Source organism: Mesocricetus auratus, unplaced genomic scaffold (assembly GCF_017639785.1).
Source record: "Mesocricetus auratus isolate SY011 unplaced genomic scaffold, BCM_Maur_2.0 Super-Scaffold_100045, whole genome shotgun sequence".
NCBI lineage: Eukaryota > Metazoa > Chordata > Mammalia > Rodentia > Cricetidae > Mesocricetus > Mesocricetus auratus.
Window position 1 is genome coordinate 639,090 of NW_024429222.1, and position 26,788 is coordinate 665,877.

A 26,788-nucleotide genomic window follows, 5' to 3' on the forward strand; every position below is an offset into this window, starting at 1 on the left:
CTTGAATTTAGAGTAGGAGAGCCAATCCAACTCCAAAGCCAGCTTCAGTTAAATGAATGGGGACTGAAGTATATGAAGAAACAAAGATTAAAAGGGTACTATAAAAACCAATATAGAGAGATTTAGACTTTGATACCACACAGTGAGTTATTGTTTGTTTGATGGTCCTCAGGGTAGCTATTCATTCTTCTTCAGGAATCCATATGTCCAGTATTCTTTGCTGAGTTTACCTGTTTGTTTACAAAAAACAAAACACTTCTCTTTCCTTTTAGGAGGTCACTTTACCCATGGTAGAATATGACTTTGTAGATGAGCTGTTATCTTCCTCCTCCTGAGATGTCTTCTGTTCTGATCGAATCTTAATTAATTATGATGGAACCCAAAGCTTTTCTTCTCCTGTGGAAACAAAAGCATAATACGTTCCCCAACGTAACACATATCCTGGTTTCCAGACTGAGGTCATAACATCCTTAAAATACACTGGTTGGTTCAGTTCAGAAGTCTTTTCTGTAGTCCAGTGTCTTTCTGATGCAGTTTGTCCTTTTTCATCAGCATTAAGAAAATTCAAATTTAGTATGTTAGTAAAGCATTATGTAACCTGTGTTTAGGGCTCTTTGTTATCCCTGGCTGTTTATGAAGCATCTCTTTTAAGGTTCGGTTAGATCTTTCAATCACTGCTTGTCCTGTGGGATTGTAAGCTATACCAGTTACATGTTTTATATTATAATATTTGAAAAATTGTTCCAATTTACTGGAGACATATGCTGGAGCATTGTCAGTTTTTATTGTTTTAGGTATACCCATAACAGCCATCACCTCTAAGAGGTGTGTAATAACAGAATCAGCTTTTTCAGAGCTGAGGGCAGTAGCCCATTGGAATCCTGAGAACGTGTCTATGGTATGGTGTACATATTTCACACTGCCAAATTCTGGGAAGTGAAATACATCCATTTGCAAAAGTTTATTTCTGTGAATACCTTTAGGATTGCAACCTGCTGGTAATGGAGTTTGATTGTAGAATGAGCAACTGGGGCAATTTCTTACTATTTCTTTGGCTTGTTGCCAGGTGATAGAAAAATCCTTCTTTAATCCTTTGCTGTTAACATGGTGTTTCTTATGAAATTCTGAAGCTTCTAACACATTACCTACTAATAAACGATCAATTTCATCATTGCCTTGTGCCAGAGGACCTGGCAGACCTGTATGGGATCTGATGTGTGTTATATATATATATATATATATATAGGATGAGTTCTGTTTCTGATGGTTTCCTGTAATTGTAAAAATAATGAGGTTAATTCTGTACTATCAGGAACAAATTCTGCAGTCTCAATGTGCAAGACAACTCTTTCTGCATACTGAGAATCCGTGACTATATTGAGAGGCTCTGTAAAGTCTTTAAGTACCATGAGAATGGCACATAACTCTGCCTTTTGTATGGAGTTGTAAGGGCTTTGAACTACTTTACTTATATTTCCTGATTTATACTCTGCCTTACCTGATTTGTTTGCATCCGTGTAGAAGGTAAGAACTCCAGAAATAGGTGTTTGTCTCACGATACGTGGAAGAATCCAAATTGTTTTCTTTATGAATTGGATTCTCTCTGTTTTGGGATAGTTATTACTAATAGTTCACAAAAAGTCACTGCAAACTATTTGCCAATAATCATTATCCTTCCATAAGGAGGAAATTTCATCCTTTGTTAAAGGTACAATAATTTCAGCTGGGTTTTTCCCAGTCAGTTGATGAAGCCTTAACTTACCTTTTAATATCAAATCAGAGCTCTTTTCTATATACGTTTTCAATTTTTTATTCTGTTTATGTGGCAGAAATACCCATTCTAGTATGATGTCTTCCCTCTGCCTTAATATTCCTGAGGGGTATTCTCTAGATGGTAAAATAACCAGAACACAGTCCAGCTTTGGATCCACATGGTCCACATGTGCTTATAATATTCTCTTTTCTACCCATTCTAATTCTTTTTCAGCATCAGCTGATAGTACTCGTGGGCTGTTTAGGTCTTTATCGCCTTTAAAAGCCATTTTCAGGTGTTTTAAATCATGCCCTTCTACACTGATAATTGTCTGTAATTGAGAGATTTCTCCTAATAGTTTTTGGAGATCATTAAGAGTCTGGTAATGATCTCTTCTGATCTGTACTTTCTGCGGTCTAATTTTCTGAGCATCTATTTTATAATCTAAATAGTTAATAGAATCTCCTCTTTGTATTTTTTCTGGGGCAATTTGTAATCCCCAGCGAGGCAAAGTTTCCTTTACTGCTTCAAACATCTTTTCCAAAGTATCCTTATTTGAATCAGACAGTAATATGTCATCCATATAATGATATATTAAAGAATGTGAAAATTTTTTACGAATTATTTCTAGAGGTTTATTCACAAAATATTGACACAAAGTTGGGCTGTTTAGCATACCTTGAGGTAGTACTTTCCACTGGAATCTCTGTACCGGATGGGAATTATTATAGGTAGGTACCGTGAAGGCAAACTTTTCTCTGTCATTTTCTTGTAATGGTATGGTGAAGAAGCAATCTTTTAAGTCTATAACTATAATTGGCCAATCCTTAGGAATTAGAGAAGGTAACGGCATCCCAGGTTGTAGAGACCCCATAGGCTGAATTACCTTGTTGATGGCTCTAAGATCAGTAACCATTCTCCACTTACCAGACTTCTTCTTGACAACAAAACAGGTAAATTCCATGCACTAGTTGATTCCTCAATATGTCCAGCATCTAGCTGTTCCTGAACTAACTTTTCCAAGGCCTCTAACTTCTCAGATGTCATAGGCCATTGACCCACCCAGATGGGTTCATCTGTAAGCCATTTTAAGGGTAGAGCTTTTGGTTGTTCTGTAGGTTTGGCACTAGCATCCTGCTTCTGTACCGCCTGTACATTTGGCATCTGTTTTCTGTACCGCCTTACTATATTCTTTCTACCACTAAGAGCTTGTCTATAATTCCTAGCTGATACAGGAGGAATGTTAATCTGCGTATTTCATTGCTGTAATAGATTATGACCCCAGAGGTTTATAGCAATATCTGCAACATATGGCTTTAACCTTCCTCTCTGTCCTTTTGGCCCAATAAAGTCAACCCATCTAATGCTCTGTTTAACATCAGATAGGGTTCCAATTCCTACGAATTGAATGTTAAACTCTTCTAAAGCCCAATTTGGGGGCCAGGAATTCTGATTAATGATGGTGACGTCACCTCCGGTGTCTAAAATGCCATTAATCGCCATATTATTTGCTTTAACTGGTAACTTGGGTCTATGATATTGTATAGAAGTTTGCCAAAATATATGTTTTGCATTTCCTCCTGATATAATTGATTCATCCTCTGGAGCTAATGTATTATCCAGTGCCGTATTATTTACAATGGGCAGTGGATTTTCTAATTGTCCTGGGAGAGGCTGTCCTCCACTGTCACTGGGAATGACCGGATAATCTTTCTTTCTGGGGCCTGCTTGAGGCCTCGATTCCTGTTTTCTGGCTGTAAAGATCTACCTTGTCTATCTTTAGTGGGCCAGCATTCGTTGGTCCAATGTCTGCCCTTTCCACATCTCCTGCAGAAACCAGGAGGCTGAGATCTTCTGTTTGATGCATTCCTGGTAAAAGCATTATTTCTAGGAATGCGTTGTCTACAGTTCCTACTCAGATGTTCTATTTTACCACAGTTAAAGCACGTGGCATCTTTATGTCTGTTAAAATTCTTGGAGATTGCCTTCCCTACCCAGGCCTCTATATCGTCACGGGTGGGGTATTTGGCATTTTGGTGCCTTCTCAAGCCTGTAGAAAAAGCTTCACCTACCCAAGCTCCTGTATCCTGACTTTTATATCCCAGTTTCGCTATATGTAGGACCCATTCCTCCAATGGCGCTGATCTTATTTTTAATGGCCAAATTACCTGCCTGCATTGAGGATTTGCGTTCTCATATGCCAACGATTCTATAAGGAGTCACCTAGATTCTGGATTTGCTACTTGTACTTCTATTGCTCTGGATAATCTCTCTAAAAATTCAGTGAACCTTTCCCTTGGGCCCTGTAATACCTTGGTATAGGGTTGCATTATCTCTCCTGTTTCACAAACCTTATCCAAGGCATTCAAAGCAGCTGTACGGCATAAAGACAACATGTACTGGTCATATGCAGACTGAACCTGTGTGTCAGTTTAAGCACCCTCTCTAAGAATCTTGTCTTGGGATACTTCATGACCGTTCTTTAATTCCCGAATCTCTAAGGCTTTTGCCTGTTGCCTCCATAAAGCTCTCCTTTGAATTTGACAAGAATTTTCGAGCACTGCCAAGGCTAATTGGGCCCAGTCTTTTGGGGTTACTTTATTTACGGTGGCCCATGAGGTTAGGAGCTCTCTGACATAGGGAGAATGAAGACCATACAAAACAATGGCCTCCTTGATTTTCTTTAGGTCCTTCATCTGTATAGGTTCCCATTGATAAGCAATGGGACCATTTGAGTGCTTTTTTGTTGCTGGTTTTTCTGTTACAGATACTGGGAAAATCATAGGTGAATGCATAGCAACCTTAGGGAGATCTTTCTGGCATTTGAGAGGTGTTGGGAAACTCCTGTCCTGACCTGTTGCCTGTATGTCTGATTCTGAAGTATCAGATTGGACATCTTCTAAAACCTGCAGTCTATTCATCATTGTTTCTCTGAGCTCTTGAAGTTCTTTGAACAAATAATTTTCTAAGGATGCCATGGAATCTTTCATTTTTTTGCATTCATTATTTACATGTGATTCCAAATATATAATATTCTCATTCTTAGAAAGTATCTCAATGGCATGTAAACTGCCTTCCAGAAATGACATTCTAACAGCTAGTTTGTCATTGCTCTCAGACATGGAACAATTCTTTTCTGTTAGCATTTCAATCTTATGTTCCAGTCTTTGTAGTTTGCTAGTGAAATCATCAAACATGGAACAGTTTTGTTGGTTAAACGTTTCAACATTATGTTCTACTTTTTCTATTCTGTCTGTTGAACACATTTTTTCCTGAAAGTAATTCAATTTTGTGTTTTCTTTAAACCTGTTTGTCAGACCTACATTATCATTTTTAATATCCTGAATATTTTCTACCAAACATTCCTTACTATCCTGCAAGGAATTTTGCATTTCCTGAATTCTTTGTACTAGGATTTCATAACTATCTTGTGATGACCGTATGACCTATATAAGTTTCGCCCTATTTTTGAACCATTTCTTTAGCAAAATTATATTGATTATGAAACTAATAATCACCATCGTGGGTAGGAAGTACCTTTCAGGTAGGTCTTCAACCCTTTCTAAGATCCCATCCATACAAAAAAACAAGAAAATTCTTAACATCCTGCATCGTAACGTTAGCTGACATTGTATAAAGCAGTTAAGTTTGTTACCAGTGGAGTTTTATTCAGGCCGAAATCAGCAGGCTGCCAGCGAAAGAGCACGTGACCAAAGTCAGCAGGCCGCCAGTAAAAGAGCACGTGGCCACGAGAGAAATCTCGGAATACCACCTAACCTTACCGGCAGGTAGAAGGTGCTGGTTTCCAGCGGCAGGAATCGTGTCTTGCCGAGCAAAGTGGTGGGGAACTTAGTGAAAGGAGAGTCCACATGTGCCTGGTCTGGCCGAAGAGCAGCCGCTTTTCTGGGTGCTTGGATCCGGATTCCGAAACTCCTGACACCAAATTGATGCTGTAACGATAAACACTTACTGAAAGTAAAACTAAGTATTTATTGTAGAAATTACTCACAAGATACCAAACAAGTAACCAAGATCAGCCGAGTAGTTTTCTGCTGCCGAACTGGAAGCCGAAAGCTGGAAAAAGAGAGCAAGACTTCCATTGTTCAGTCTTTTATGCCTTCCCCCGTAACACCCCTAGCCATGCCCAAAAGTGGGCCTGGCTAGTGACGTAGTTCACCGCCTACGTCTGTATACATCTTTATGTCCGTCCGTATATGTCTTTAGTCATGTCTAAAGTGGGTGTGGTTAGCGGTGTGGTAAACTGCTCTTTTATTACCTCATCTGTATGCGCCTCTAGTAAGTCACATGGTTAATGGTGGCATTGTTTTCCTCCTACAGTACCCCATGCCTTTTTGGCCACAACTGTATCAGCCCCTGTGTGCTGATACTGATAATACACTTTCTCATAGTCCAACGAAGCCCAGGGAAGTTCATTTCAGCAGTACTGATCTGTTAACAGCTGCTTCTTCAGTCCTAGTGTGACTGTTATAAATACCACACGAATAACTCCTATTCTTGATAGTCCTTGTTCCCCTCTAAAGCCTCATGAGCCAGGCCCCCCACTGGTCCCTGTTCTCTATCTTTTAAGCTCCCTAAAAAATGCCCTATTATGCTCTGCTTCCAGCTCTCTGTGATTTCTCCAGCCCACAGAGCCCAATGGCATGGAAGCACATGGTTTATCTCAGCGACAATTCTGCTTCCTCGATACCAATCTCTGCTCTTGTTTCATTTGTGTTGCTGTAATAAAACTGAGACCAAAAACAGGTTAGGAGAGAAAGAGTTTATATTAGCTAACAGCTTCAAATTATAATCCATTACATCAGGAAAGCTACAGCATCAGGTGAACAGCTGCTCCCATCACATCCACAGTCAATGGCAGAGAGAATGAATGCATAGACACTCACCTATTTGGTTGCAATGTGCTTATGATACTCATCTAGCTTTCTCTTCTCTCGTATTGTTCAGGACCCTCTGCCTATGGAATGGTGCCACGTACAATGAACTGTGTCTTCCTATATTAATTAGCAGTCAAGACAAGACATGCCCGCTGACTAACCTGGCATATGTAACTCATCATTAAGATTCTCTTCTCAGCCAGGCAGTGGTGGCACAGGCCTGTAATCCCAGGCAGAGGCAGAGACAGATGGATCTCTGTGAGTTCAAGACCAGCCTGGTCTACAAAGTGAGTTCCAGGACAACCGAAGTTACACAGAGAAACTCTGTCTCAAAAAAGTTTCTCTTCTCATTGGCCCAGGTTCAGTTCTAGTGCCCACATGGTGGCTCACAACCATCTATTTCTGTGTTTGCGGGGAATTCAATGCCCTCTTCTGACCGATGTGGACATAAGACACACACACACATGTTACACATACATACATACATGGAAAATGTTCATACATTTAAAATCAAATAAGTAAATCTTAAAAAACAAAAACAAAACCTCTCTTCCAAAGTGATCATAGGTTGTGCCTACATTGAGAGTTAAAACTAGCTGGGCAGTGGTGGCTCATGCCTTTAATCCCAGCACTCGGGAGGCAGAGGCAGGTGGATCTCTGTGAGTTCAAGACCAGCCCGGTCTACAAGAGCTAGTTCCAGGACAGGCTCCAAAACAATACAGAGAATCCCTGTCTCAAAAAACTAAATAAATAAATGAGAGAGAGTGTGTGAGAGAGAGAGTTAAAACTAACCAGAAGAATGAAACCAGCTCCTCATTTCCCACCTTGCACAAAACTCAGTTCCAAATGGAGGAAAAGACAGGAATCACACTACAAGATACAGACATAGAGCATCATTGTTCAGGCTGAGCTGGTAATATTTGGGAATACACATATACATGTGTACATGTAGCAATAATTTAAAAAAGGCTATGAATTTAAAGGAGAGGCAGGAGGGGTATGTGTGAGCCTTTGAGGAATGGAATGGAGGGGGAAATTATATATCTATATTACAATCCCAAAAATAAAGGGAAAATGGAAAATTTTAAAATAAATCTAAAAAAATGGAAGAGCTAAAAAAAGGATATAGGCATAGAGAGGACTTTCTGAACAGGACTCTTGTCAATCAGGAAATAAGCCAAAAATTAACACATGGGACCTTGTAAAATAAAAAAGGTTTTGAGCAGCAAAAGAAACTGTTAACCAAGTGAGATGGCAGCCTATAGAATGAGAGAAACCCTTGGCCAGCTACACATCTGACAGAGGGCTAGTGTCTAGAATATACAAGAAACTCAAAAAGCTAACATCAAGAAAACAAATAACTTCATTCAAAATGGACTGGGTTGGGGCCTGGAGAGATAGCTCTTCCATAGGACTCGGATTTTGTTTCCCAACATCCTTGTCAATCAGTTGACAATTGCCTGAACTTCAACTCCTGGGGATCTGTTGCTTTATTCCAGGCACCAGCACATACCACACATGTCATAAATACACACACACACACACACACACACACACACACACACACTAAAACTAAAATATGTAAATGGTCTATGGAACTGAAGAGTTCTCAAAAGAAAAAAACACTATATGCTAAGAACGTTTTTTAACTTGTTCAATGTCCTTAGCCACAAAGCAATGTAAACAAACACTAGCTAGAGATGCCACCCACATCAGAATGGCCAATATCAAGAAAACCAATGCCAGCACATGCTACCAAGGATGTGAGGGAAAGACAAACCTCCACTATTGGAGTGTATAAACTGTAGAGCCAATGTTCAATAAGTCTTGAGTTCTTCAAAAAGATAACGACATAACTGCATTGACTATTTATACCATTTCTGGACATATTCCCCAATGACTTTATATCCTACTATGGAGACATTTGCACACACATGTTCATTTCTGCTCTAATTGCAATAGGTAGGAAATGGAATCAGCTTAGATTTCTAATGACGGTTCACCTAGAACTAATACTTCAAAAGGAAGATGTGAAAATACTCTTAAACACTCATTAACAAGCAACATTAGTAAATACTCTACTTCTTCTGTTAACATTTATTATTTACCTCTGTATATGTGCATTCATTGCAATGCAATGAAATCTTGAAATTCGCAGGCAAATGGATGGAATTAGAAGAAACCATCCTGAGTGAGGTAACACAGTCAGAGAAAGACAAGCATAGTATATACTCATTCATATATGGATATTAGACATAGAACAAAGGGTTACCAACCTACAATCCTCACCTCCAAAGAAGCTAGGAAACAAGGAGGACCCTAAGAGAGACATACAGGGTCCCCCATAGAAGGGAAAAGGGACAAGATCTCCTGAGCAAATTGGGAGCATGGGGGTGGGGGGAGGGGAGAGGTAGGAGAAAGAAAAGGGGAGAAGAGGAGCGGGGAGGAGGACAGGAGGGAGCAGGAAGATTGAGTTGGGGAAAGAATAGAGGAGAGCAAGAAAAGAGATACTTTAATAGAGGGAATCATTACAGGTTTAAAGAGAAATCTGTCGCTAGGTAAATGTCCAGAGAGCCAAAAGGATGACCCCAACTAAGAATCTAAGCAATAGTGGAGAGGCTACCCTAAATGCCCTTCCTCTATAATGAGATTGATGAGCACCTTAAATGCCATCCTAGACCCTTCATCCAGTAGCTGATGGAAGCATAAGCAGAGACCCACAGCTAAGCACTGAGCCAAACTCCTGGAATCCTGTTGTAGAGAGGGAGGAGTAATGAGCAAAGGGGTCAAGATCATGCTGGAGAAACCCACAAAAACAGCTGACCAAAGCAGGTGGGAACTCATAGACCCCAGTCTGACAGCTGGGGAACCAACACAGGACCTAACCAGGCCCCCTGAACGTGGGTGTCAGTTGGGAGGCCTGGGCAGGCTATGTGGACTCTGGCAGTGGAACCAATTTTTATCTCTATTGCATGAATGGACTTTGGGAGACCATTCCCCATGGAGAGATACTCTTTCAGCCTAGATACACTGGGAAGGGCCTAGGTCCTGCCCCAAATGACAGACTTTGATGATCCCCCATGGAAGGTCTCACCCTCCCTGAGGAGTGGATGGGGGGTGGGATGGTGGGGGGCACAGAGGGAGAGGGAACTGGGATTGATAGGTAAAATAAGATTGTTTCTAATTTAAATAAAATTTTATATAAAAGAGCTACTGTGGCCATGGTATCTCTTCACAGCAGTAGAAACCCTAACTAAGACACCCTATCTTGAAAAAACAAAATAAACTCACACACACAAAGAGGTTGTTATCCAACACTATTGAACAGGACTTACGGCAACCTTGTCTCATCCTTAAGTAAAACATACACTTGGTTAAAGACAAGACTGTAGAAGGAGTTTTCTCTGTATCTCAGCAGCTGCTCCCAAATAAATGCACAGAGACTTAGTATTAATTGTAAATGCGAGGCCAATAGCTAAGGCTTTTTACTAGCTAACTCTTACAACTTACATTAACCCATTTATATTAGTCTACATTCTGACATATGGCATTACCTCCCTTTTATCTTGCTCCTCCTGTTTCCTCTCCATGTCTGGCTGACAACTCCTCTCACTCTACACTTCGTCTTCCCAGTGTCCTTAGTTTGGTTATCCCACCTAACCTTATCCTGTCCAGCTATTGGCCAGTCAGCTTCTTTATTAACCCAATCACAGTGACATATATTCACACAGTGTAAAGGAATATTCCACACCAGACTCTGAAATAAAATAGTAGCCTACAGAAACTTCTGATTTTATAATGTGAGCATTATACCTGATCAACACAGGCGTATGAGCATGTTGCTAACCTATCTTATAACCCTGTCTTAGAGGCCCTGGAAAATGTCGGCAGCTTTCCTGAGGCCACCAGGCCTGTTCTGCAGATCTAAAGCCCATGACTCTCTCACTGTCGTGTGCTGCATCTGTGTTAGGAATGTGATGTTGGTATCCTGCAGTAGTCTTTGAGATCTGTGCTGTGTACCACATGGGTGCCACAAGTTTCTCTGCCCTTCTGTCCTAGTTCAGTGAGTCACTGTGTTTCAGCTACAATATATACATTCTTCATTAAACATTCTTTAGGTTCTATAAACCTACACAGCCTGTACATACCCCATTTCCTTCCTCAGCCTACCACAGTTGTTTAGCCATCCTGGTTCCTTAAACACAGCAAGCACATGCCTGCCCCAGGGCCTTTACACTTGCTATCTCTTCTGCCTGGGGTGTCTTTCCATGAGCAATCCACCTGCTTTTCCTGAACAGCTTCTTTACGTTTCAAACTTTGATTCAATCCCATCCCTCCTAACCATCTTTCCTACTTTGTGTCCTCCCCCAATGCATCATTTAATGCTCAATGGTTATTTTGTCTGATTGTCCCCCCACCCCCAAATGAGTGTAGACTTTATGAGACAAGGATCCTCTCTCCCTGTCTCAAGCACCTAAGTGCACACCTGGAACACAGAAGCAACTAGATACAAGTTGGTACCGGCCTGTCTTCCACAACCACATCCTGGCTTTCCATTTCATCCTGCCACTTTTGTATTTCTACAGAGGTAGCAGAGACAAGGAGTTCCGGGTATAAAATAATGATTCACCGCCGGGCAGTGGTGGCGCACGCCTTTAATCCCAGCACTCGGGAGGCAGAGGCAGGCGGGTCTCTGTGAGTTCGAGGCCGGGATGGACCGACAGCCTCCAAAACAATACAGAGAAACTCTGTCTCGTAAAAACCGAAAAAAAAAAAAAAAGATTCACCAACATCATAGAAGAAAACACAACCGTAACATTTCAAAACACAGTTTTGACCAGGGCTCATACTTTATCCAAAGACGAAGCATTTACAGATGTGACATGTTTTTAAATGGAGCAAAGACTCAGGAAGTAGACTTTTCTCTGACAACATGCAATGTCTACATAGTAAAAATTCAGCAAGATTGTTTGAAGCCATTTGAACAGGTTTGGTTTTGCTTTTTGTGTTGAGTTGTAAGTTTTTTGTTGTTGTTGTTGTCGGGTGGGATTTTTGTTTGTTTGTTTACTATCTCTGGCTTGTGTGAATGTCTGAAGATGAAGGCCTACTCCCAGGGTCTCAGTGACTGCTGAGGTCTGTGCTGTGATCTAACTGGTTAGCCCTTGGTACCAGCTCAGCTCACACTACTCAAAGCAGGAGAAAAAACCAATGGGGAGACTGGGTTTAAGGCTGCAAGCAGGGGAGGCAGCACTGAGGAGGAACATTCACAACCATCTGGCTGTGCCTTCAGCAGCAACACCAATGGCAGTGTTTGCATAGTAGGCTCAGGTGCCCGGGCAGTATTCAAAGTGATTGGCTATGGTATAAAGGTAATTAGAGTCCCCACCCCAGCGCCTTCACTTATGTATGATAAAATGAGCATCAGAAGGAAGCTCCCCACTTTAAATTTAAAGAACCTATTAACAAGGAATGGTTTTTTAACAGGCTTTCTAGCACTGTTTGACATCTGCCTGGTACCTACAGTGACCTTGAACAAGTTACTCCAGTGGCTCAGATTCTTCTTTGAATTGTTAATAGCATCATAACCCTTAAAACTCGGGCTTACTTGCAATGCTGAATTGACGCATCGAAGCAGTGGCCAGGGCACCTGATACTGAGTCAGAGTGCCCGTTCCTAGCTGGGTTTTCTTGTGAGTGTGTGTGTGTGTGTGTGTGTGTGTGTGTGTGTGTGTGTGTGTGTGTGTATCCGTGCGTATGTCTGTGTGTGTCTGTGAGTGTGTGTCTGAGTGTGTTAGTGTATTTTTGAGTGTGTGTGAGTGTGTGTGTCTGTGAGTGTGTGTTAGTATGTGTCTGTAGTGTGTGTGTGAGTGTGTGTGTGTGTGTGTGTGTGTGTAATTTTGGCTTTTTGTTTGTTTTGTTTTGTTTCAATACATGGTTTCTCTGTGTAGCTTTGGCTGTCCTGGAACTCATTCTGTACACCAGGCTGTCCTCCACCTCACAGAGATCCTCCTGCCTCTGCCTCCCAAGTGCCAGGATTAAAGGCATGTGCCACCACACCTGGGTTGTTTTTTTTTCCTTTTCAATATTCTTTTTAAAATTGTCTTTACTAAGTTGAATTTCTTACTAACCATCATTTCTTTTCTTAAAATTTTACTTTTATTATTTTAAGTAAATTTTCCTTTCAAAATAACATTTATCTTTTTCAGATTTTAAAATGTATAGATGACTATTTTAGAAAAAAAGTATAATGAAGTAAACAATAATCAAAAAGTAAAGGCTGGCTATGTGTCAGATATTTTGCTCTGGTTTTTGTTTATACATTGTGTGCAGACATACATATTTCAAAATCAAAACCAGGATATACCTATGTAAAATTTTGTTTCCTTTTAAATATAACTTTGCATCCATACTTAAGTTGTTATCAGTGTTTCAAAGCCTTAAATAACCCTGTGCTATAAACTCATAGCCATTTGGATAGTTTCTAATTTTTCTAATTAAAAGTGCATTGCAATAGCACTCTTAAATCTTTTGCATTTATTTAGTTGCTTAGTTCGGGTGGAGCAGGGTGGCAGTCTGTGAGTTTAAAGCCAGCCTGATCTACACATCATCTCCAGACCAGACAGGACTGCACAGACACCCTACTCAAAAAAGAAAATAAAGTTTTCTAGCTGTTTAATTACTGAGTTAAATCATTTAAACAATTTAAAGACATGCTGCCAAATTTTAAATATTTCTGCTTTAACCAGGCTAAGATTTGTATATGTTATTTACATGTACACATTTACTTGTTTACATTTGGCTATTAGGGATTATGTGCCTCTGTAACATGTAGTTTTCCTCTGCCAGCCACTTTGTTTTTCCCTGCTAGCCGATTGGGCTCTGCCACGGTTGCAGTCCCCAAGTGAACACACAGGAGGCTATATTAATTATGAAGCTGTTGGCCATTTGCTTGCCTTCTTACTGGCTATCTCTGACTTAAGTATTTACTCCATAATTGTTAATCTAAGTATTTTTCTTACCGGAGAAAGGGTCCGGACCTTTTACTCCTCTGGAGGCTAGCTACATCGTGACTCCCTGTGTTTCTCCTTCCCAGAGTCCTCCTCAACTCCTAGTCCCACCTATCTTGCTTCCCTATTGGCCAACAGTGCTTTATTCAACAACCAGTAAGAGACAGATTTCAGAATGACATCTCCCATCATGCCTCAAATCATGAGTAAAATCAGATATTTTCTTCTTTTAATTTGTTTCACCAATGAGCCCCCAGTATCTCCTGGTACTGACTCCCAGTGCTGGGGTTACACGAAGAAGCTGGCTCTATGCCTGGATTTTCATGTAAGCTCCGTGTATTCAAACTCAGATCCCCACTTGAGCACAACATGCAGTTTACCTACACAGCCAGCTCCACAAACCAGGCTTTTCTAATTTTTTAGGTTGTCGTGCAAAGTAATCGATTTATTGTAGCATTTTATACACATATGTCATTTTCTTTGTGCTTATTAATCCCCTGCCCCACTCTCCCCAACACCTGCCCCCTTCTCTCCTGTTTCTGGTCTTTCAGCCTCCCCCCCTACTTTCCTGTCACTGAGAGACCCCAACTCAACATTTTTAGAACCCTAGCAATTAGCCCAGCAAGAGTAATTTGTTCTTCTGCCCTCTCCTGAGAAACCGGTGACCTCAAGATAAACTTAAAAGATAACACTCCCTGATCCAGGAACTATCTCACCCCATTCCTGCTCAATGTTTAACTGTACAATTCCCCAAGAATGCTTGCTCCAGATAACTTATAACCTTCCCGTTAAGGCACAAGCTATCACCTAACTTCCCCATTCTTTATGGTGTTTGCCTAAACTCCCCCATTCTTTATGGTTTTTCCCTTTTAAACCCCCCCTCCCCCGACTGCAGCTCCTGGGGGTCGAACTCCTCTGCCCCTGCGAGGGTTATGAGCTCGGCCCCAGTGCACTGGTTTCCTGAAAAAACCTCGTGTGCTTGCATCAAGAACGGTCTCTCTGAATTATTGGGGTGTCGGCTTAACCCGAGACTTGAGTGAGGGTCTCCCCACTCTGGGGGTCTTTCATCACATGTACTCATTTCTCTCTCTTCATCCTCCTCCGCCCTTAGCATCTCTTCGTTCCTCCTATGGTCCCCTTTCGGCTTTCAGTACCTTTGTGTCCCCCCCCCCCCCAACACACATCGAAACATATAACCTGAATGAGAGGCCTTTCTGAGTCTGGGTTAGTTTGTTTACCAGACTCTCCATTGCATCCATCTTCCTGCAGATGCCACGGTTTACTTTTCTTTATAGCTACATAGAGCTCCAGTATGTAGATGCATCCCACTGTCTCTTTATCCATTATCAGCTGCTTAGGCATCAAGGCAGGTTTGTCTTCATAGCTATTGTGACTAGTGCAGCAATAAACATGATGTCCAGTATCTCTGTGGTGTGCTGACTTGGGCTCTTTGGTTGGTAGTTCTGCTACTGGTTTTGGAGGAGCCTCCATACTGATTTCCATAATAGATGGACCAATTCACACCCTCATCAGCAAAGTGAAGGGGTTGATGCTCCCAATGACCTTGCCAACATTTGTGAGAGGACAACTTGTGGGAATTGGTTCCCTTTTTCCACTGTGTGGCTTCCAAGGATTGAACTCAAGCTGTCAGGTTTGCATGTGTACAAGGGCATGCACATTCACAATAAACACAACACAGAGTGTTTTATAATTTCTACTTTGCTGTTTACAGATATCTAAGAATGTTTTGTTTTATAAGTGAGGATTGGAAGGGGTGCTGTAAAATGCCATTTCCTGAATATCACATGGCTGCAATCATGGAGTCACAACAACTATGTTTTACCTGCAGGAGAGCTATGAAAGATGAAGTCAGCCAGTATTCCAGCATAGATAGGGTAGATGATCTCTGGGTTCCACCACACACCAAGGAGCTACTGATAATGGACATTTTCCAGCGTATGGGGCAGTAGTTGTTCCTTGAGAATATGGCCACTATTAGGTTCTCCATGCTCCAATGTATCTTCCCTAACTAATGCATGTATGAAAAGTACTAGACTTAGCAGGTTATAACCCCCCAAAAGAAGACATTGTGTTGGTATGGGTATGATGGGGTGTATAAAGAAACAGGAGGAATAAAAATTGGTATTTTTACAAACCAAAATAAAGTATAAACCACTTTGTGTGTATTTTGTTGTAATATGTGCACATGTACCTGTGTGTGGGTGTTTGCCCATGTATGCATATTGACACAGGATTAGGACAAAAAGTAGGTGCTTGGTACTGAACTTGGGTACTATTATTGTACTAGCTGGTGTGGTGTTTTATATGAGAATGGTTCCTATAGGCTCATAGATTTGAATGCTTGATCCTCAGTTAGTGGAACTGCTTGGGAAGGATTAGGGGGTGTGATCTTGTTGGAGCAAGGATGACCTTATTGGAGGAGGTGTGGACTTTGAGGTTTCAAAAGCCCAACCCAGGTCCAGTCTCTCTCTTTCTTTCTCTGCCTGCTGCCAGAGTATCAGTGTATAAAGCTCTCAGTTACTGCTCCAGCACCATGTCTGCTTCTGAGCAATAGAACAATAACTAAGACAGTTGTTTTGTCAACTTGGCACAAACCAGAGTCATTTGATAATAAGGAACCTCAACTGAGAAAATAATGTATTTTCTTGATTAATTATTGATTTGGAACGGTCCGATTTATGGTGGAGTGTCAACCCTGGGCAGGTGGTCTTGGATGCATAAGGAAGCAGACTGAGCAAGCTGCGAGTTGCAAGCATTAAGCAGTGTTCCTTCATAGCTTTTGCTTCAGCTCTGGCCCCTAGGTTCTTTCCCTGTTTAAACTTCTGCCCTGACTTCCTCAACGGTCACCTTGTATCTGGAAATGTAACAAACTCCTTCTTTTCCAAGTTACTCTTTGTCATGATGTTTTATCAAAGCATTAAGAACCCTGTATAAGACATTTATTTATGTGTGACTACAAGGTGTTTGAAAACTATATTACTTAGGTAATATGACATTAATAGTCACTTAGAGCTTGTGACCTTTCCACCCATGGGTTCTTTGCTAGTTTTATCTATGAATCATGAATTCATAGATAGCCACCAGTCCCATAATTGTGTTTCTGACTCTTAAGCTGGGTGGGACTGTTGATAACTTTTCTTCTTTGGCATTTTGCATAGCACCTTCCAATACTGTGAAAGCTGTGCCCCAAGGAGGAGGGTTCCAAGTGAGTATGAGCTTGAGTTTTCATAATTCTGAAACTGAAATGTTTGGTATCCTTGGCAAGAGGGTCTTACCTTGATGTTCTAGCAGGCAACTATTCTGGGTGCCATGTAGTTGCATACCAGGGACTCGAACTTCCCCTTAGCTGCTATCCTTCTTTTGAGACTCAGTAGATCCCAGGACCCTCCCTACTAGAAACACCTTAGCCAGCCTGAGTGTCAGTCATAGGGATACAGATGTGATCCTTGTGCCGTTTTTAACATCCCTAAAAATTCTTGCTGTCCTGAGGCTGCTATATTTTAGGGACCATGACCTCCTGAACCCTTTCCCTCCTTTTGGGGCTATCAAGATTCCAGATCTCTCCTGGCTTGGGGACACTGATAAGCTACAAATGCCTACCTCTCACCCCTTATCCGTTCTTGTCACTTGGAAGCTTCCTGCCAAAGACTACGACCTGCTCCCCTCTCACTACCTTTGGGACTCACTAGTTCCAAGCATCAAGGGATCACCACAAGGGACTCTCCAGCCAGCATAACTGTTTTGGAGAACCAGAACACTACATTCCTTCAGGACTCACCAAGATCACTTTAGCTGCCTGTCTGGCACTGCCCCATTGCCCTGTCTGGTCTTGATATACAGGAACAGTTCACACTTGCAGCAGAAACTTGTTCCAGTGCCATTGACCAAGCAATTGAAAAGCACCAGACTGCTGCTGACGAGTGACCCTGGGAAAGAAGCTGTAACCCACACCTCAGATAGAGAAAACTGACCCCCATCTTTGCTGTGCATTAGCCAGCCCCTGCCCCATACACCATAAACACCTCTGGTGAAAGAAAAGAGCAGCCAACTTGAAAAAAAGAATGCAGCAACTAACTCCTAATGTGAAAATCCTAGTGCAGAAATAATAAGATGTCAAAGAGAAAATTAACTTCTCTTCCCAAAACTACAAGTCCCATAGCAATGGTCCCTTCTGAAAATTACTTGGAAGAACTCTCAAAGAATTCAGATGAATGAGCATAATCATGGTCAAATGAGTCAAAGAAGACAAACACAAGGAGATGAACAAAATAAGGAAGTCAATCCAGGATATGAAACTAGAGTTTGATTTTTACAGAACACCCAAACTAAAACAATGGTGGAAATAAAAACTCTAAAACCTCACTGGTAGACTCGCCAACAGTATTAATCATGTTGAAAACAGAGTCAAGGGAGAAATACAAAGTCAAAGAATCAGATCATCAGTAAAAGTCAATGAGAAAGAATGTTAAATATGAACAGAACATGAGAGAATTTTGAACACCATGAAAAACCCTAACTTCCAAATTGTGGACATAGAAAGAGAATGGCATACCAAAGGCATGGAGAATATGTCAGTAAAAATAATTGAGTAAAATTTCCCAACCCTAAAGAAACAGATGCTCATACAAGTGCAAGAGGCATGTAGAACACCAAACAGACCAGACTAGGAAGGAATTCTTCATGCTGCACTATAGTCAAAGCATTAGAAACGCAGACTAGAGAAAGGCTGTGGGGCACTGCGGAGAACTAGGTTAAAGCACTTGTAACTGCAACCTAGTGGAATAATACTGGATTACTTGACAGAAATTTTAAAGCTTATGAGCCTGGAAAGATGTATTCTGAGCCAAGAAAGCCAACTGACTACCCAGAGTATTATACTGAGCAAGACTGTATGTTAAAATTGAAGGAGAAATAAAAGTTTTCTGTGATAACCCATTGCAGAAAATTATGACCACTAACCAATTTCTACAGAGGGTGCTGGGATTGCTGCTTCTACCTCACTGGGTGAAATTGGATCTCTTTATTTATACTTCTGGGTTAAACTTTAATATATATATGTACATATATATATATGTGTATGTGCATGGATACATATGTATATGCATATCATATGTAATGTATTTTAGATTTTCCAGCTTGGTAGAATATATTTCAAAGGATTTCTTTATGATTCTCTGAATTTCCTCAGAATTTTTGGTAATATCCTTATTTATCCCTATTTCTCATTTATCTTTAAGTTTTCCCATCCCCTCTCCATCTACTTGATTTGTCTAGGGGCTTGTCAATGTTGCTAATCTTTTTAAAAAAACTCAATTTTTTGTTTCATTGACTCTTTGTTGGTTTTGAATTTTTTCTATTCCATTACTTTCAGTTTAGGTTTTTTAATATCTCATCTAATCTAATTTTGGGGCTGTTGATTGTTCTTTTTCTAAGACTTTTATGGCCACCTGTTTCACAAACTCCTCTTCCCAAGGCTCAGGGATCACTGTGGTATCGGGGTGGAAAGACTATGGGAACCAGAGGCAGTAGACAAATAGGAGGAAATGGAGTCCTCTGGACACAACAGAGCAGGTGCACTTATGAATGCAAGTGATTATGACAGTATGTGCAAGCCCTCCATGGAAGTTCAAGTCAGACCAAACCCAACATGGAAAGGGACGGTGGATATGAAGTCCCTCCACTAGCCAAGGAGCTGCTGGCAACTGATAAGTGCTCAGAGAAGGGGGGTTCAGCTTTACTTGACAGTGTTGCCAACTGGGCAACTCAACCATGACCCAGTGGAAGGCCACACATCCAAGAGAGCATAAATTATACCTGACAGCTAAAAAAAGAGCACACAGATTTCGGTGAGATGGAGGTGGATCTGGATTTGAGGAAGGGTGAATTCAATCAAAACACACTGTACAAAACTAAAATAAAAACTATTTTAAAAATAATAATACAAAACAGTTGACAAACAATGGTGATAAGAATGTATAGGGAGAGGAATTCTCATTGCTTGCAGAATGGTACAGTCACTGTGGAAATCAGCCTTAGGCATGAAGGCAACTGCAAGTTTTTTGCTCTTCCTCCCCAGCCATGGTGGTCTGAATGAGAATGGCCCCCATAAGTAACTATGAAATACAATGCAACAAAATATAATACGATAAACCAAAAGCTAATACATCAGAATGTTTCTGTTGTGTCCAGAGGACTCCATTTCCTCCTCTCCATCCACTGCCTCTGGTTCCTATAGTCTTTCCACCCCATCCCAATAATAATTCATGTCTGGATGCTTGGTTCCCAGCTGGTCTAACTGTTTGGGAAGGGTTAGAAGATACGGCCTTGTGGGAGGAGGTGTGTCCCTGGGGAGGCTTGAGGTTTCCAAAAACTTGTGCCATTCCCAGTTAGCACTCTCTCTGCTCCATGCCTGCGGATCAAGATGTAAACTCTCAAGCCGGGCATGGTGGCGCACGCCTTTAATCCCAGTACTCAGGAGGCAGAGGCAAGCGGATCTCTGTGAGTTTGAGGCCAGCCTTGTCTACAAGAGCGAGTTCCAGGACAGCCTCCAAAGCCACAGAGAAACCCTGTCTGGAAAAACCAAAAAAAAAAAAAAAAAAAAAGAATGTAAACTCTCAGCTACTGCTCCACGTTAAGCTTGCTTGCCTCCTGCTGACATGCTCCCTGCTCTGGTGATCATGGACTCATGGACTCTAAGCATCCAGAAGCATGAAACCCAGATTAAATGCCTTTATTTATGAGTTGCCTTGGTTATGATATCTCTTCACAGCAATAGAAAAGTACCTAGTATACTAGCTCTCTCTTTCATGTAAGTCTTCATATAGTTGTTTTTGTGAAATAGTATCTTATGTTTTCTAGGCATCAAACTTACTATGGTAGCAGAGAATGACCTTGAACTTCTGATTCCCCTGCCTCTCCCTGAGTACTGGGATTACAAGCATGCACTACTCTATCAGTTTATATGGTGGAGGGGACCAGTCAAGCCCTTAACAAACTGAGCTAAAGCACTAAAGGACATCCCTGGGTCTAAAGGACTGGGCATGTAGCTCTGTAGTACAGCACTTGTTGATATAGAGACAGAGAGGGACATAGAGACAGACAGGGAGAGCTCTGTAATCAATATCATAAACAAAAATTTAAATAGGTTTAGTGTGAACACCTGCAACTTAGACCAAATCACTTCCAGAGCAGTATTCCTAACACAGTAGTCGGGCCAATCTAACCACTTGTGCTGTGTTGGGGAGAAGTCTGCAAAGGGAGATGGTTTCTGTTGTAGGGACATGGAGAAAACTAAGTAGTAGCTGAGTCTGTACACAGGGCCTAGATCTGCTGTGGAGTGAGGGAAAGATAGATCCCTCAGAGTGTGGAGGCACCAGCAATGTCAGGGCTTCTCAACCTGTTGGGTTGCAAACCCTTTGGGGGTCATAGGTGTTGCTTAAGACCATCAGAAATATCAGAAATTTACATTATGATTCCTAACAGTAGCAAACTTATAGTTATGAACCGGCAATGAAGATCATTTTATCATTTTATGGTTGGGGGTCACCTCAACATGAGGAATTGTATTAAAAGGTCACAGCATTAGGAAAGTTGAGAACCACTGAGCCATGCAGACAGATCAAGTATTTGCTTTTCTTAAATTTCATGAAAAGTTGCTTAATTTCAGGCTGGTGATGGTGGCACACACCTTTAATCCCAGCTCTTGGGAGGTAGAGGCAGGTGGATCTTTGTGAGTTCAAGACCAGCTTGGTCCACAGAGTGAGATCCAGGACAGCCAGGGCTGCAAAAAGAAACCCGTCTCCCTGTCTCAGAAAACAAAACAAAACAAAACAAAACAGACAAGCAAACAAAAAGCTTAATTTCTGGTTGTTGTTTGACTTCTCAAACACACAAATTATTTAACTCCTTAGATTAAGTGTAGAGAAGGCACAGTGTGTGTGTGAGAGACATCATCATCTTAGAGGTGGCCCAGTGTGTGTGTGACATGGTCTTTTGGAGATGGCAGTGAGGTCATTATTTCAAGGAGCACCTGTTGTTTTCAGGGTGGGGAATGGAGCTACTCCAGGGAGGTGTTGCTGAAAACAGACTCATGAGAGAAGACAAGCTAGGAGTCAGAACCAGAAAGCACCAGTTTCCAAGATGAACATTTCCTGCTCCACACACATACCAGGCTCTTTCTTTTTGTTGTAAACATTTAGTCCCAAATAAACACACAGAGGTTTATACTAATTATAAACTGTTTGGCCAATGGCTAAGGCTTTTTATTGGCTCTCTCTTAATTACTAACCCATTTCTATCAATCTGTGTATCTGCACGTTGTCTTGGCTTACTGGTGATGCAGGCCCTCTTGCTCCCTTGTGACTCATTCTCTGCATTCCTCTTCCCAGAATTCTCCTAGTCTGGTAGCCCTGCCAATACTTCCTGCCTGTCTACATCCTGCCTGGTCAAACAGCCTTATTCGTAAACCAATAAGAGAAACATATATTCACAGCATACAAAAGGACATCTACCATAATTTTGTTATTTATTTATTTATTCGTTCATTTATTTATTTATTTGAGACTGGGTTCTCTACATAGCCCTGCCCATCCTGCCAACTCACTCTGTAGACCAGGCTGGCCTTGAACTCAGAAATCTACCTGCCTCTTCCAATGCTGGGACTAAAGGTGTGCACCACCATGCCCAGCCCATTTCTCATAACTTAGGTTCACACTGAAGGCAATTGATGACACCACACAGAGATGGGGACGTATTTGTTTTAATTACAGTAAAGTTGCAAAATCATTCACCTGTGAAGGACATGCCATTCCTCCACTCCTTCCTGCTTCCAGATGCAAGGCAGGAGCTGGTGACTACTGTGTTGGCACTTGATGGATTATCTATGGACCTGTCAGGGCCTGGCCATGTGCATTCTTGGGAGGTAGTCAGGCAGATTTGGTAGAGCTTTAAAAAACTTAGTGACACACGGAGAGGACATGTAACCAAGAGAGGGGACCTTTCAAAAAATTACTACAGACGGAGGTCAAAGCAATTATTTTCTAAAACTGGAAACGAAGAAGGTAAGTATGCTCTCTGTCTTTTCCCTCCCTCCCCCTTTCCCTCTTTCTTTCTTCCTTTCTTTCTTTCTTTGGTTTTCCAAGACAGGGTTTCTCTGTGTAGCTCTGGCTGTCCTGGAACTTGCTCTATAGACCAGGCTGGCCTTGAACTCACAGAGATCTGCCTGCCTTTCCCTCCTGAGTACTGGGACTAACCACATGTGCCACCACCACCCAGCTGAGCATGCTCTTTTTCATGTTCACTTGGGCCCAAGGAACCCAACTGGCCTTTACATCCCATTGAACCAATGTCTTAAGATACAGCAATCTTAGCCAGACAGCATTCCCTACCGCATGCCAGATTAGGCAGTTGTACTTTTAAGATCTAATTCTTAGACGGCCACTGGTGGTGCACACCTTTAATCCCAGCACTCAGGAGGCAGAGTCAGGTGGATCTCTGTGAGTTTGAGGCCAATCTGGTCTACAGAGCTAATTTTAGGACAGAAAGAACCTGTCTCAAACAACAACAACAACAACAAAAAACCACCACTACCAATAAAAATCTGATGTATTAACAGAGAAGATAGAGGCCCAATGAGGATAAGATAGGAGAATAAAAGGAGAAATAAGGGGCCATGCTTCAGAAAGGATCTTACCGGTGTGTGGGGGGCATGGGGCTAGGGGTATGTGTGGACATCCTTTCTAGCAAGTGCTTTAGGAGGGCACTTAGAGTGGGGAGAAAAGCAAGTGCTATTATGACTGCTTTATGGTTTCTGTTATCAGTAAGGCCCTAACTCTTTCCAAGTTTAAATTTATTTAAATTAATTACTTCCTGGCCCCCATTTTAAAGAAGCCAAGCGGTCTGTGTGTCCATGCCTATGGAGAACAATCTGGGACTGGCAAGAAAGTTGGGAATATCCCTAGGCTGAGGGCTGGAGAGATGGCTCAGTGGTTAAGAGCACTTGCTGTTCCCAGCACCCACATGGAGGCTCCCAAACATCCTGAGTCTAGTTCCAGGGTATTCAAAGACATCTTCTGACCTCCTTGGGCACCAGGTATGAGGAGCACAAACATACATGCAGGTAAAACACTCATACACATCAAAAAACATTTCTTTAAAGACGTAGCCTGAAAGAGTTTTTTCCATCCAGGCTGGTCCCTGCTTTTCAGTCAGCACCTTCAGAGAGACCAAGAGACCACCTGGCTGACCTTCACCAACATACTTTTCTTTTCTTTTTTTTTTTTTTGGTTTTACAAGACAGGGTTTCTCTGTATTGTTTTGGAGGCTATTGGTCCAGCCCGGCCTCGAACTCACAGAGATCCGCCTGCCTCTGCCTCCCGAGTGCTGGGATTAAAGGCGTGCGCCACCACCGCCCGGCCAACATACTTTTCTTAAGGAATCCTGGGAAAGAGAAAGGGTTATTTCTAGAGGGGTGACTTAGAAGGGAACAGAGAACTTGGTTGCACATCTGAGTGTGAGCTACAAGGAGTCATCTGAGAGATATGACAGTCCAGAAGGTAAATGACTTATCTTCTCTGATCAGAAATTGGAGAGGAACACCAGCCATGATGCCCAAATGTAATGAACGGAACATTAAAAACAAAAACAGCTATGGGAAGAAGTAGTGGGCGGTAGAGAATGTCTGTAGGAAAAGCAGTTACTATAATGGGGACTAACTTTGTCGAAAGGCATTTTAAGAAAAGGAGGATGGAAGGTGAGGAGGAGGAGGGGACAGGGAGGGGGGAGGTGTCCTCTTGCTTATCCTTCCCAGGGCCCCAGCTTTCCTGGACCTGGATCACAAGCTCTACCCAGCTCCAGCTGTGGAGTGTACAGAAAAACTAGTTCTTCAAGGCATGAGGCTGGTCCCCAGGGCTGTGGCCCTGAAGGAAGCATGTCACAGGAAGGGACAAGCTTGGGCGCTGTGTTTGCTCCTCAGCCCCCACAGGTCCAGGGGTGAGACCCTAAAGTGGAGACACCTGAAACACAGAACATTACAAGTGGGCACGGGTTTTTATTCTCAGTGCATGACATTGGTTTCTGCTCATCAGCAAAAGCTTTATTGGTACCAAAAAAAAAATTACCCCTTTTAAAACTCGTCTTCCCATGTCAGTGAGACAATGCATTTGAATTACAGATTTGTCAGTTTATAGCACCCCCCAAGAACCATATAAATATAGGCAAAGAACTATACATAGAGCTTAAATAATGTCAATGCAAATACAGACTGGGTGCACTGTTAAGATGAACTGCAAACTATGACAACACACGCTAAGATATGCATTGCTTTGCTATCATCATGTCTGCCATGCAGACTACAGCAGTCCATTTTCTGTTTTTTCCTTTTGTACAAAAATACCAGTGCTCATCATAGTAGTTACTGAGAAGAAACTCAAAATTCCTATCTGCATGCCGATTAGAAAAGATGGCATAGATCCATTTGTTGACACATATATGGCATATTTACATATGGCATATATACACAAGGGGAGAAAACATGAACCAAAGGCCGATTCAGTTGCAGGGAGCTCACCTCCCTTTGCCTCTCCCAAACAGAAGAAGGGGATAGCAGACCTAACTGCAGAGCTGAGAAGGCAAACGTTCTGGCTCTGAGCTGAATGGAGGGGAGGGAGGGTGTCTGGTCTACTGAGGAGGAGGCTGGGATGGCTTCAGAGCAGCTGGCATTGTAACTGCCCACCCCCACTGGTGCCATGGGTGGACCCCAGACGTAGAAGGTGGCTGAATGTGCGGACTGCAATGGTACCACAGTAGAGGTAAGGCGAGGGATGGGGAGAAAGGGAAGGATACAGGAGAGGATCCAGGCATATTCAAGCTTGCATACCCCTCTGGATTTTCAGTAGTGAGGTAATCACTCTGATTGATCTGTGTAACTCTCCCCTAAAGCTTGAAGGAAAACAGAATTCCAAACCTGAGGAATCCACGTGTGCCCAGAGGGAGTCTAGCTGGTCTCTTTTACATCTTTTGGGATGGGAGAAGCACTTTAAAGGACAGTGAAGGGCTGTTGAGAAGGACCTAGTCCTCAGACTGCCAGACAGAGCTAGAAGCAGCCATTGCTGTATTTATCTTTTCCAATTTGGAGCTCAATCTGCTGTATTATACAAAATAGGAAGGTGTCACAACTTAGATTCATGCACAAAAACTCACTAATGGGACCACTCTAGGGGAAAGAGGGAGTGCAGGAAGCATAAAGAAATGTAAGCCCCACGTCAGAGTTCCCTTGCTGACCAGGAGAGACTCACTGACAATACTGCCAGCTAACTCCTTCAGAACAGAAGTCCAACTGGCCCTCACCCTGGTTACCAACAAGCCTGGCACTCCTCCATGGCAGCACACATCCATGTCCTGACAGTTGAGAAGCCTCTTCCAGTGGTTCCCTCACCACTGTGGGTTCTTACCCCTTTTTCTAGGTTTATCAAAAGACAGCTCTAGGATACGTTCTCTTTCTCCCCACCAGACCTCTTTCAAATCCAAAGCACCATTTAGGGGAAACTGTCATCAACTTCTGTCATAGTTACTCACCTTTTGGTGACGTTCCCAGCTCCTGAGAGGTGGGTGGGCAGAGGAGGTGTCGGGCAGTGTTCCGGGTGAAAAGGCACGGGCTTTCCTGGGTAGCAGTGGAGATGCTCGGCGCTGAAGGCTGGAGGAGGGTGTGTGGAAGCGAGGAGAGAGGAGGCAGCAGCTTTCCGGGGAGGGCCCTTTGCTCCTTGACAGAACACTGTCAGGAAGCTTCCTCTTTTGGATGTGTATTTTCAACACTGGAATATTTGCAAAAGTTGGGGGCCTCCTTGGAGGTGGAAAATGTGGGAGACAACAAAACTTAGAATGAGTAAAGTGAAGAGAATGTCGAAGCTGGTACTCGGGCGCCCAGCCTGTGGGGAGGTTCCTCAGATCCGATGGATTGGTTCTTTAGCCCTTCCCAAGGCTCCTTAATACTCATTTCCCCAACAATCAGCTCCTTGGCAAATACCCTTGAAAATAGTCTGCTTCAGTGATTTCTGGTCCTAGGCCTGCTCCAAGTTGGTCCTGAAACTCCTCACCCAGCTAGGAGACAGGGTCATG

General features: G+C 42.3%; 1 long non-coding RNA gene across 1 annotated transcript; it reads right to left on the reverse strand.

The window, feature by feature from the left end:
• Positions 1–335: 335 nt before the first annotated feature.
• On the reverse strand, positions 336–26,782 carry LOC121135927. Its single transcript, XR_005873044.1, has 3 exons — positions 26,249–26,782; positions 5,536–5,703; positions 336–396 (listed from the first exon to the last, which is right to left on the reverse strand). It is a non-coding gene; the product is annotated as an uncharacterized LOC121135927 (long non-coding RNA).
• Between the last annotated feature and the right edge of the window lie 6 nt (positions 26,783–26,788).